We start from the raw sequence: 13,638 nt of genomic DNA, 5'->3' as shown, positions 1-13,638 counted from the left end.
TGATAATGTTTGCATGTAGGTTATCCCTGAGGCATAACAAAGATAACACTTGGAGGTTTTTTGAATGGGGTAATTCTCACTTCTCTCTGCAAGCTATTGATTCAAGTTGTCTGTAGAATCAGGCAGACGTCATGGCCTCATTGAACAAAGTCTTTGCACCTACTGCTCTGTCTACATCAGACTCTTTCAACTGTTTGCCAGTTACCTCCAGGTAGTTACCACATTAATAAAGGCTAGTCTGGATGTTCCCCAAATGTTTGCTCCAGGCTAGAAACATTTGTCTTTACTGGATAAATGCACTCATTCACATCATTACAATCCAGAGCAGAGCTATTGATGCTATTGGATATAGACAGATTAACACTATCAAAGGATACTGATATAAACCATTCTGATGTAACTGCTCTATCTGCATGATTCTGTAGTGATATAAGGGTGCCTCTACACATACATTTACTCCAGCTTAGATTTACTGTACTCTGAGCTACAGGCAATAAGGGTTTTTGAGTAGGTGTCTACAAATGCAGGGATTAGGGAGCAGATTTGATCCCTACAATGCACCCCTCCCACCAATGGGGAAGCTGTCGACTGGCCCCTGAGGCTGATCTGCTGCTGGGGCAGAGACAATGATGCTGGGACAGGGAGCTCCTGACCAGGGCTTGGAAAGAGCTGCAGGGGAGGGGCAGGTCCAAGCCCCCTGCCCCGATCTGCCGGTGGGACAGCTAGCAGGGGCCTAATCCTGTGAGAAAAGGGTCCCGTGTACCCTGCCTCAAGTTGGGACCCATGTCTGCAAGTGGGAAAACCATAAATGAAGAGACATCAGCCACAGAAAAGGTGGCACAAATCATTACTACCTTTGTTGGCCCACAACATTTAAGCACCTGTTGTGCAACAAAGTGCTGTGACTTCTGTTCTCTTGGCTTTTGTGCTGCCATAAAAATGTTTATGGTCAACATCACAAAGTCAGAATTTGTTTGCAGCCTCACGATCAAAGTTAGGGCAGTTTAGCTAACTTATATCATGACAGGGGCATGAAGATATTGCAAGTACTTTTTAACAGTTGATGCATGCTCCCAGCAGCTCCCCCTCTATTTTTAAAATGGTTAAAAGCTACATTTATTCATGCACGTTGAGAGTTATTCTGCATTAAGAGGAGAATAAGGCTCATGAAGCTGAAATGGGCTCAAAATGTATCTATTTATATTTCATATCCTTCCTATTAATAAAGCTATCAATCAAACATAAAACAATCACATGATTTTACTAAAATATATAGCGTGTTAAATACATTGGGAACGCTAGCAAAATTTGTCTGCACAGGCACAGTAAGCTGCTTAAATGTACACAGGTGCCTTAGCCCTTCCCTGGCCAGAGATGTGTGATTACATGTTGCCTATACTGTAAGGCTTTGATGCTGGAGCACTTGAGTCAGGGGTTTCCAAGGTGTAGTTCTGAGGCCAAAGCAGCCTGCAAGACGGTTTGATGCAGCCCACCACCCAGGATTGCCCTGTTGAAATGGCCCTTGGAAGATTCTTTGGGATCCCCTAATTAAGATCAACAGGAGTTTTGCCATTGACTTCAATGGGATTTGGTTCATTCCCCACTCAGCCTGGTTCATCAACTATGTGCTCAAGGCCCAGCTTACCAACATGCTGGCAGGTTTCTTATCATATTCCTGGACACTGGAGAAGATACAACCACTTCTTATATTTTAGTGTCTTTTTTGTAATCATATTTTGCTTTTCAGGGCACCTGCCTAAAAGATGTCTGTCAACTTCATTTCCATTTTTGAAGAGATTAGGCCAAGCCAAAAGCCTGGATCTGAACAGCCTCAAGATTTCAAAAGAATTTAGATCTGGAGCTTGCAGCACTCTCTGATTGACAGACCTAGACTTCATTCTGTGGGCATGCCATGTTATGGATTAATGACAAATTGGACTTCGAGTGTAGGAGTGTGTCATTGGCAGGTCCCTGAGGTCTAGCAATGTCAAGAAGACCTGTGTTTGGGCAGAAGCAACCGCTCCCTTCAGAATTCTGCATCACGGTTCCCTCTTGTTCTTGGTACAAAAGCAAAAGCCTAATGCTAATTGCCTGATGCGAGGGAGATGGTGCCCAAATGCTGACAGTGATTTGCCTGCTACTGAACCAAGAAGGGATGCAAGAAAGACGAGGCTGAAAGGAAGAACATGTACGAGTCAGAGGAATGACTGTGAAAAATTTCTCTGTAAGTGCCTGAATCATGAGGCCCAGAGCTTTTTTGTATAATCAGACTTTAGATACATTTAACTTAATTCAATTTTAAACTGGCTTAGTTTAAATGGTGTAAAGGCTTTGTGAACACATTTACCTTAGATTAAGAGGGTTTACTCTTATTTTAGTTTAGCTTATAGCTATTCCTGAGCAACACAAAATAAACCAAAATAAGTCTGTTGTATGCTAAAGTAAGAGCATCTGTGAAAATCATTTGTTCTGCTTTAACTAGATCTGTTTAAAATTTGACTTAAGTGAATCCAGAGCAACTTTTTTGTTTAGCTAAAGCCTTACTCTATAAATACAGTCCAGGGTTTTGGCAAAAATTGCAGTGGATACAGACCAAACAGTATTGATATTGGTGGCAACATGTTTGAAATATTTTCTGGGATATGCATGTACAAAACTAATTAACTTATAGATGGCATTGGTCCATAGCTGCCATGTGGCTATCTGAAAATATCAAATATTACAGAATGGTAATGCTTCCAAGAGAAATTACCCAGGGGATCTGATGTCTTTCCTCTACATTATTTTTAAAAGGAAGGGTTTCTGGTGTTGTGTTTATTTGCTGCTCAGATACTGTTATTCCAGCACCAGCCCAGCATGTTTCTTTGTTCCAGTGCCCCAGAAGTTAGACATTTGGATGGTTTATTAAGAACGTGTGCACACTGTCTGGCTGGAGCAATTTGCTCTGAGTGATGGTATGTGCCCTTTTGCAGTAAGGACACAAATAGAAAAGCATACATTTGTCAGGCATCCCAGTTGTAAAGAAAGAATTCTTTCATTCTAAATAAATTTGTATTGTCTTGGTGGTTTTTGTGTGGAATGAGAGTCCCTACTCTTACTTTACTCCGCCAACTAGAAATGAAGTTTTGGGAGATCAGATGATGTAGATAATAGAGTAGATAGAATTTTACATGTTGGTACCTGTTTCAAATGTAGCATAGGCTGAAAGTGATGGAGAATCACTACCACCAGATGACTGTATAATGGCCTATTTGAAATGAATTTATGGCCTCTGTCCAAGTCTGGAAGAGGCCACATCACAAGAAGCAACACGTAACTAGCAGTAACTGCTACACTTTTTGGCTATCTTAACAGAGAAGCCAAGGACTGAATGAGCATGAAGAATGAGCTAACCTTTCACCCCACCCCTTCAGGTCAGGGATGAGACATCTGATCAGGGCAGTGTTAGGAAGCTTGCTCTGTTCTTATCTATGCTGCCCCTGTTCTGTGCATAAACAAAAGACTTCATTCTTAATGAGGGGCAGACTGGGATTTTTCATGAACTCTAAATTTATGTGAGAAATGTAGAAGTATAGGCAGTTCAAAATTAACCTCTCAGGAGCTTACATTAAAAAGCACAAGATCCTATCTTACATAAAGCTTTGCCTTTCTGATTGCCAGCCACATTAATAACTAACTAGTGTGGATATGAGTGTCAGGGGAAGTTAATGGATAGTTGTAATGTGTGTGTGTGTGATAGGAAGAGCAACACCTGTAATAAAGGTCACGTAATATTTCTTTATAAGAATCTGTGTTCAAATGCTTTATGTTTTGCCAATCATTAAATGTTCAAGCTTATTTTTTATGCTAATCAGTTGTCTCTGGTCAAATTTTGTAGAGAAAGTTTCAGATGAAGTGACACTCCTTAAAAAAAAATCACCCATTCTGTTGAGAAGCTCTAGCACTTTGAGTTTTGAAGCAGGCAATTGAAATTTGGAAAATGATTAATATCTGTTACACCAGGGATCTGTCTTTTATCATCTTTTTGAAAATCTGCCCAAATCTGGTTCAGTTATAATCCTCTAATAATCAGAGGTCTCCTGTGCTCAGTGGAGGGTTGTTAGAAAGTAGTAACTAAGTTATCCAAGTATTATGTCTGTCCCAAGCATTCTCCCTTCCCACACAGGTTCTACATAATATATATGTGCCCCTCCTCCCCCCAGCACTGACTGAGCATGCTAGGGAGGCAGTGGCTAAGCTGGACTTCCCCTGCAATTATTCTTCCCCGAAGCCGAAGAGCACTGTGGCACAAGAATTAGGATCGGGGAAACAGTCCCTCGAGTGCTGTCTGTGCTGCACACTGGTATTCGGACAGCCCGGAGAAGGCTGATTGGAGTGTAGAGGGGTGGGAAGCAAGGAGAGGGAAAAAGGAGGGGTGACACATCCGGAGAGGAAAACATGAGCAGAGCAGGAGTTAAAGGAAGTGTGGGACGGAAGGTGGGAAAAGGAGCAGAGGAGAGGGCAAAGCCAGGTGTGGGTAGATGGATGGGGCAGGTCAGAAGCCAAGGAGATGGACAGTAGTGTTGATAAGTAATAAAGCAGAATTCCTTCCAGGACCTGGAATACAATTCAAGATTCCTAAATTTCCACATTTCTCTGCTATCTGCATTTCACTGTAACACACACTGAAATAGTGTATCTTATCCCCTATCTGTAAAGGACCCACATCAGTGAAATGTCTCTTTTCTATTCCCATAAACACAAGCAGTAGAGATCTAATCTGTGCATCTCAAGGTCCAAATCTTGCTGATGATTCATGTGAGGGTTATGTTTCTTCCTAGTGTAATTCCTGATTTTATATAGTATGTTTAAAAATAAAATGGACGCCTACATCCCAGAATCCTATATTAAAAGAACATGAGATAGTGAAACGCTGAAATACTTCCAAATGCCCAGATTAAAGTTGCCTCTGTAATCTCTGAGTCCCCTTGTATATATTCATATTGGTATTATCTTTAATTGTATGATACAATGTTTTTTCCTCCCACGTACATGGCACAAGATGGACCATGTTATGTAAACTAATCAGCAAAGGAGATGGTTGTCTGTAGGACCCCCAGCTTCATTTGTTGCAGCAGTTGGCAGGTGTGGAGTGAATGAGGCAGGAAGTGAAAGGATGGTCTCATGGTTGAAGCAGTTGAATGCTAGCCTGGAGAATTGGATTCTCTCTCTGCCAGACAGTACTACTGAGATGATGGGCAAGTCATTTAAACGAAGCTTTTCACATTTGGACACTAATGGTATGTTCTTCATTTTCTGGGTGCTTAACTTGAGACTCCAGGGGCCAGATTTGAAGAAGTGCTGAGTATTCACAACTGCAATTCAAGTCAACAGGGGCTGTGCTTTAAACATAAAAAGTGCTATAAAAATGCAAACTATTTTGGCAAATCCAGGCCCTAGCTGTCTCAAGCTGGGCAACCAATATTAGCGTGACTGCTTTTTACAGTTTTGGCCTTAATTTATCTGTGTTTCAGTTTCTCATCTCTAAAATGGGGGTGATATCAATTCTTCTTACAATGCAAGTTATAAAGATACATTCGTTATTGTGTGCAAACAATGTACTAGTAAGCAAACCCACAAGGGGTCATACAAAGGTTGCACAGGCAAGCTTAAATCTGTTTTTTTCCTAACTTTTGAGGTATTGACTTGGTAACAACATTCTCCTAACTTAGTTTTTGTCTGTGATACATATATGCAGTTGAGATATATGGTCTCTTGTGCCCCGAAGAACAGCCATTTAGAGAAACTTCAAACAGAACCTAGTGTTTTCCTCCTTTTCCATGCTTTATTTTTTAACCTCTTTTGTTATACAAGCTAACCCTTAGGTTATAAACACTTTTCCATTTTGCCAGCCAAATTAATGTGATGAAAGGACACCTGTAGGCATAAGTAGAAGCCAAGGACATACTGTACATACATTATTTATATAGTTGTCTTTCTTAGGTTTTGTTTATCCAGATAAATAAATGGCAACAGAAATAAAAGTTCATCTGCAAGGCTGTTGTATTAGGAAAAAATGTAAAAATGAGCAAACTTTATTATCCTGGTACATAAAAAGAAAATATCCCTTTCTATGCCTATGCACATAACAGTTCCTGTAGGAGTTAAACAAGTACATTCTCATTATATTACTCATAATTTAGATTTGCCTCACAAAAGTAAGAACAATAATTAAAATTGGGATGAATGCAGTGGCCTGGAGAGAAGCAGCCACTTTGCCTATAAGACATAATAGGCGCACGTAAGAGAGAAAATGAATCCTGCCAGACTGAACTCATGAAAAGATGAGGCTAGAATTAAATAGTGATACTATATCTTGCTGGAATGCCCATAATAGTATGCAACAGTGGACTGGCCCTAGGAAGGTTTTAAAATGATTTTTCAGGACCCCCACAGAAAGACCCTATAAGGCAAGATCAGAGAATTTTGCTAAAAGAATTCTGGTTTGGATATCTTGAATCACTGTTTGAAGATTATACTTCTCTGTTTTAATTCATGTGAAATGCTGCCATGCTTTCAGTAATTGAGAATCAACCCTTAACAATCCCACAACAGAAGAGCTAGAGTTCAAATGATTTTGACTCTCCTTTAGTTTTGGTTGTTTTCCATATGTTTTTGTCTTAATGTCTATAACAGTTATTTTTTAAAAAATAGAATCATTCAGATAATTCTTTATTGGGCCATGAATTTAATGAAAAATCCACAGGAAAAAAAAAAGTTCTTATCTTAAGCATAGCTGCTGACTTCCGATATCTCATTTTTCTCCTGCAATAATCCCGGTGTTCAAAGTAGGTGTTGTATTTATCATCTTTGGATGGAGCTGAATTTCACTTCACTTTTCTTTATGGTCTTATCACATCGTTTACAAACACTTTATCTCTGTAACTGAAAATAAATGAAATTCTAGGCTTTCGATGAAATGCCGTGATGAAATGGATGGTCCAAAAATCTATATTTAGATGACTGACTCCTGTTTGTGGAAGACATGATAAATGTTTCATGCATATAAACTGAAGGATGATGGATTTAATGATCATACCCTAACTGGGGAATGCTATTTTGGAATAATTAAATGCTCCTTCATTTGCAAGTCAAAGTAGTCCATTGTTAGCTTGTGTTTCTGTCTGTCAACAAACCCTTCCACCTTGTGAGGGAAATTTATCATTAAAACAATTGGTATAATATGAACATACCATGCACTTATTTAGATACATAGTTAGGGAAATTTAATTTATATTGGCTTCATCTCACAACAGAAATATATGACAGACACTATTAAAGAGCTGTTGGGAGCTCTCATTTTTAGGTGTTCTCTAAGAGATGCTTGGGAATCCTACTAAAGACTTTTTCAAAATGAAAAGTATCTTGATTTCACACAAATAACTATTCATATTTACCAATTACTCTTAATTAAAGTAAACAGTAACAAGACACACACATGTCAAATTTATTTTGTCATTAGATAATTAGAAGTGTTTGGGTTCAGCATGGAGTTTGGAAAATGGAACGTCACCTATGAACCTAATCCTACAGCTAGAACTTCTTAAGTAGAACTCAGCTCTTTCACAAATCCATTTCCTGAATTGGGCTCTCTCTTTTTCCAGTGATTATATTAAGAAGTCCAAGATCAAAATCCAGACAAGATCAACATTCTTAGATACCTTGTAGTGGGTTGCCATTCACTGAGGTAGACCCAGGAGCCAGCATCTTCATAAAGGTCAGTCAGCTCTTAGGTCCAATTTTCAGTCCATTTGTTGTACACATGGAAATTTGTCATCACAGCAAACAAAGTAAGCAGCAAAACAAGCAAATGTGGAACAACAAAGAAAAGTGCAGACTCTTTGGGAGACGGAGACGGAGATCCTAGGCTCTCTGTTTTTTCCTTTAGCATACCAGCCTCCTCTCTCCCTCTCCTTCAGCTCCCCGCCCTGGGAGCTTTTAACTTCCTCTGGGCCAGCCAATCATCCATGTCAGCTGGCCCGATGCCCCTTAGCAGGCAGCCTATTATCCATTAACCCCCTGCAGCTGGACTCCAGCCCCTGAGCCATGTACCCTGTTACATATCTACAATTTAGGTTGCAGCAATTCAGAGAACTGAAATGCTTAGCAAGAAGTTGTCTAGAGCTAGCAAACAAGAAATACAGAGAAAGGTTTATCTGAACACCAGTGTGTTGGTAAGTTTAGGTACCTCCATGCATTCAAGATCCAGAGCTGATGACCTCATCTGAGTATAGGTACCTAACTGAGCAGGACTCACATGATAGCAGTGGTACCATCCATGGTACCACTGCTTTTATATAATAGCCTACAGCAGGGCTGTCTCCAGCTGGCAGCACATCAGCCCACATAGGATTAACATGCAGCTCCCAAGCTTCTGCCCAGCTGCCATTGGTCCTATTGCTCTAGTTGCTGCAGTGGCAGCAGCAGCCACGGTCTCTACATCAGGACAGCATAGACAGAAGGCTTGGTGAGTTTACTGCTCACATGGCAGCAGGGGTATTAAAAGGGGGAATTGTTCACGTAGTGGTGGCAGAGGCCAGGGTGGGGAGAAGGCAGGGGCTCATATTGCTCGCACTGCAGGTTGTGGGGAGGGGGGTGAATCATCCACGCAGTGCTGGCAGTGGGAGAGGCTTGCATGGCAGTGGCAGTGAGGGGGAATTGCACTGCTTACACATTGAGGGGGATTCAAATAGCAGGGCCCTGGGGAGCCCATGCAGCCCCTAAGGCATGCAGCTTGAAAGATGTGCAACCTGAGGCTTATGACCTGTGTGGCTTGCAGCCCCCAGCCACTTTGATGTTGGACAGCCCTAACCTCCAGAGCGGAGCACTGGCCCAGGAAGGGAGACTTGGATCGCTGGCTCTCCTCAGCTTGAGGGGATTCAAGCATACCTCTCCCACATCCCAGATTAGTGCCTTAGCCACCATGCTACCAAATAGTCTGATGAGGCACCTTCCACCCTCCTATTGGAGCTGGGATACTGTGCAGGCCAGAAGGGCAGCAAGTAAGAGGGAGCATGTCTCTGTCACCTAGTGGTTAGGGGATGGAATTCACAAGGGAGGGACCTGGGTTCTGGTTTATTTCCTTTCAGGTTTATTTCTCTAAGGTAAAATGAATAAGCAGTCCTATGAGCAGGGACCCAAACCCAAGTCTCCTCCCCTGTTCCATACAGCTGAGAAATTAGCCTTCCATTGCTCTCCTGGGTCTGACCCTTGCATTCTTGGCTTCACAATGGTCCAGCCTCAACAGGAAGGTCCACTGGCTATTCTTGGTCCCACTTCTGAGAAGTCGGCGATGCAGATATGAATCACTTCTGCTTTTCAAAGGGCTATAATTCAGATTTTCTATTTCCTAAGTGAGTGCTCTAACCGGCAGGCTTTTATTCAAAGATGGGCAGCATCAGCCACTTTTCCTCTAGTGCTAGTTTTGAATGAAAGTAACCATGGCAGTTGTTCTGCGTACTGACCTCAGCACTGTCAGCATGCGTTAGGTATAAGCAGAGCACACTGACTGTATTGAGATTGTTTGCACATGTAGGGCGCCTCCAGACAAATGTGCACGTGCATTTTCCTGGGGACAAATTGCAGAGGCTCACATTTTTGCCACTGCTACTTGTCCCCAGGGAATGCCCATGCATGTCCACTGTGGTGCACAGCAAGTTGCCCTGGGTACAGTAGGGGAGGTTGGGGCCAGCACCTGGGCTGGCCCCAGCAGTCTTACCTGGGGTCCTGGGGACCTTCATGGGCTACAGCCATGGCAGACCAACAGCAGGGAGCCTGGCCAGTAGCCAGCGTGGCTCCAGTTTGCCATGCTCCAGTTTCAGGCAGCGTACACTGCCACCACATGTGTCACCCCACTTTTTTTAGGCGTGGACTTTTTGGACGCTGCAATCTGCCGGTGCCAAAACTGCTCCCCTGTGCTGCAAATTAGCAGCGTGAGGAACAGCTGCATGTGCGGCACCTGCAGTATGCAGTGCTGCAGACAGGTCAGTGATGCTGCATACCACACACGTGCATTCGTCTGGATGCCCCCGTAGGAAGCCAAGTGGTGGCAACAAAGTTTAGGTGGGAGCTCAGGCTAAGACACTCCCATGTATCTGTGGAAGCCTCTAAGTTCCACACCCATATGGCACTTAGAGATCTTTGAAGTCCAAAAATTAGCACCAAATTGATGTGGATACCTAATCCATTTTATGGCCTCTGGAGCAGGGTCACTCTAGAATGATTTTTGTGATTCAGGTACCCGAGTTCTACAAAGTACTGTTTATGTGCCTAGTATATGAATTAGACCCCAGAACTGGATGCTAAAATAATATCTGCAAGCTGGATCTTATCACATTCTGTTAATTGTCATTTTATACAAAAACTATTGTTGATAGTAAATGGAAATATTTTCTAATCAGGAAATACAAACATTTGCCTAAGATGTTATTATCGAAAGTATGTTTAATGTAGTCTCTCTGCATCAAACACACAAACAAACAACAAAAACCACTGAGCTGACCAATCCTGTCTGGTCATTGTAACTTTACTGACTTCAGTGTGTGTGTATGTAGTATGTGTGTATGTAGCGTGTGTATGTAGTTCCCTTCTTGTCAAAGCATTACAGCAAATCAATTAATAGGAGCAAAACTGGTAAGAAAAATGTAAACAAGAAATAGTTTGATTACCAATCTCAGATTTGATATCCGCCCATGCAATCTGAGTGGTATGAAAGTAACAGCACAGAATTTATCTTTCTTTCAATATTTCACAGGTATTTGGATGGTGAGGTAACTGGAACTGTACAGAAAAAAATATAATGGATATTTTAAGTGAGAATAATATTTACTGTCATTTGCTGTTTGTAAGTATCAGATCACTGTCTGTTTTTGATAGCTATAATGCCTAGTTCTTGGCTCCTACATAGATCTCAAAGCACTTTATAGAGAGGGTCGGTATCATTATTCCTGTGTTGCAGACAGAAAAAATGATGCGTTTAGGGAGGTAAAGTGACTTTCTCAGGGTCAATCCAATTGGCAGCAATAGGCCTGGCAATAGTACCCAGGTTTTGGAGTGCTATTCCAGTGCTTCTTCCACTACTCCACACATTCTCTGTGATGTTAATGAACTCATTTAACAGTTTGCTTCTTTTGCAGGGTGAGAACAAGCGTTCACAGGATCCAGCTGAGGCAGTTTACTTTAAGGGGACAGCACATGCAGGCATTCGCTGCTGCTGGAAGCAGTGCAGGCAGCCCGAAATAAGTAACTTGAGTAAGGGAAGGGTTGGCAAGGTGGGAGAGGGGCTGGTGGGGCGCAGGGGCTGATGGGCATGCTGGGGGGAGGGTGGGTTTATGGGTCTGCAGAGGGGTTGCCAAATCTGGGGGGAGTGGTTGTGGGGCTAAAAATAATCCCATCAGAATCAGGGTGGGAGGGGACGGGAGGAACAGCACAGTCCCAGGCTTGGGGCAAACAGCTAGTTTTTCCTAGCCCTAGGACTGTGCTGTGACTGCATGCAGGTGTTTATTAGACCAGGTTAATTTACTTCATATCAGATTAGCTCCTATAAATCTTAAATTAGTTCACCTCCTGAGGTGAACTAACTTAGATTGGGCACACCGTTTTTGGAAGGATTTAAGCCCTTTGAATGCCTGCATGCTTGGGCATTTAAATCAATCTAACCTTGGTTAGGTCGGTCTAAAAATACCACTTGTACATACTCATTGGGAATCTCCTGACACAGCCTTTGCATTAACCATATACTTCAGGAAGCAAATCTTAACCTTCTAAAACTGTTCATTGAAATGTGTAAATCTCAATTAAGTGAAATAGAAATTCAAGTGTGTTCAAGTGCTGAGGCATGGAAACACAGATCACAATTCCTCTGTCATATGGCCTAATCAGAAGGCAGGCAAGTAGCACTGGAAATGTTCCCAGGAGCATAGATTATCCAAACTTTACAAAATTGACTGATATGTTGTTGTGTACAACTTTCAACTTCAACCTGCTTAGAAAATCTTTAGGGAGTCTTCTGGCACTTTGCCCCCAGAGAGATTCTCCTGTGTCAAACTGTCCTGGGTCATTTTCTTGATTCTTAGAGTAGACAGTGAGGAATGCCTCAGCAGACCCTTGAGAAACAGAAGGGAGAGGAGAGAGGGAAAACTAGTATGCTCCAAGAAAACACAGAGAATACGAGAACATTGCCTGGGCCATTAAAAAGATTGATGATTATTATTGAAATGAACCTTTTTTTGTGGCTTTTGTTTTTAATCATTTTTCCTAATCCCAGAATGCTTTCAAACATCAAGGTTAATCTTAAGGTCCCAATTTAATACATAATCAGAATTTATCACTTAAGTCTTAGTTCACAGTGAAAGCATTTTGTCATGAAAATGTCTTGATTTGTCCACAACTCTGCACAATATAAGCATAAATAATTTGCATTAGAGGGTAAGGCAAATACATCATTACTTCCACACCACTGGTAATCTATCATTTCCTATACTACACACCTATTGTACCATGATTTTTTATCCTATTACCAGAATGCTCATAACAAAAGGCTTAGGGATAAATCTTGAATGCCTTATGCAAGTGAGTAGTTCCAGTGAGAGGTAGGAAAACATGTATGTGAGTCAGACAACAAACAGTTAGCCCACAGCTTGATTATACACAAAGGAAGTATAACCAGCCGTGCCTATCCGGCACTCCCTGCCTGGGCTTTTCTGGTTGCCCTGGGCCAACCGCAGGTTTGCGGGTCGACAGCTTTTCCCGGCACCAGCTACCTGACCCACTGAAGCCTCTTTCCTGCCACGTCTTTGATGGAAACCTTTCTCTCAGGGACTGATGTTATACCCGGCTCAGTGGTGTTCAGTTATGGTCTCTTGGTAGCGCGAGGATTTGGGGGCTCCACCTCCCCTACACCCCACCTAGCACCAACCTGTTGCTGCGTCAATGTTCCTTGGACCCAGCATTGATGTCAACCACTGTTCATGATCTTCCTCCTTGGTCTTACCACCGTTCTTCCTGGCCCTCTCCCCCAGGAGAGCTCCCACGTTCCGCCATTTGACATCTAGGGGAACTCTCTTGTCTCAATGGGGAATGGTAACTCCCCACAAGGGAGGCATCACCACCTGTTGTCTTCTGCTTCATTCCACCTTGTCCCACAGCCTGCTCTAGGCTGTTGGGGACTTCCTTCCAGTCCTGGCATTGGACCAGAACCCAGAGCTTTTATCTGGATCTCGCTGCCCCGGGCAATGAATCAGCACCAGCAAGTACTTACAAAGTGTCTCCAAGTTGGTGCTGGCTTTTCTTCTTCATCCCACCCCCGGGTCCCAGCTGGTTGTGGCATGGGATGCCGTCGGCTTATCGGTAAGTTTGGCCGTGCAGTGGCTTCACCACCCCTGTCCCATTCCCTTACTCTCAGGGGCTGTGGGATTGCTGGCACAGCTTTCCCGCCCCCACTATCCTTTCTCCATGCCTCGGCATGCCATGGGGGTGTTGGTCTTTCCAGCAGCGATTCTGCCGCCACCACTGTGACTCCGCGGCTCAGTGTCTAGTGGAGCAACCGGCATCTTCAGCAGCAGGGACGGGCTCTCGCCATTGCCTCAGGGTCCTGGTGGC

The 13,638-nt window shown here is 42.8% G+C and overlaps 1 long non-coding RNA gene across 1 annotated transcript; it reads right to left on the bottom strand.

The window, feature by feature from the left end:
* Window positions 1-6,040: 6,040 nt before the first annotated feature.
* LOC112550873 lies at window positions 6,041-7,960 on the bottom strand. The gene is made up of 2 exons (XR_003094937.1): window positions 7,701-7,960; window positions 6,041-7,009 (listed from the first exon to the last, which is right to left on the bottom strand). It is a non-coding gene; the product is annotated as an uncharacterized LOC112550873 (long non-coding RNA).
* Between the last annotated feature and the right edge of the window lie 5,678 nt (window positions 7,961-13,638).

Source organism: Alligator sinensis, unplaced genomic scaffold, assembly GCF_000455745.1.
Source record: "Alligator sinensis unplaced genomic scaffold, ASM45574v1 scaffold309_2, whole genome shotgun sequence".
NCBI lineage: Eukaryota > Metazoa > Chordata > Crocodylia > Alligatoridae > Alligator > Alligator sinensis.
This window is presented reverse-complemented; position numbering and strand designations above follow the sequence as displayed.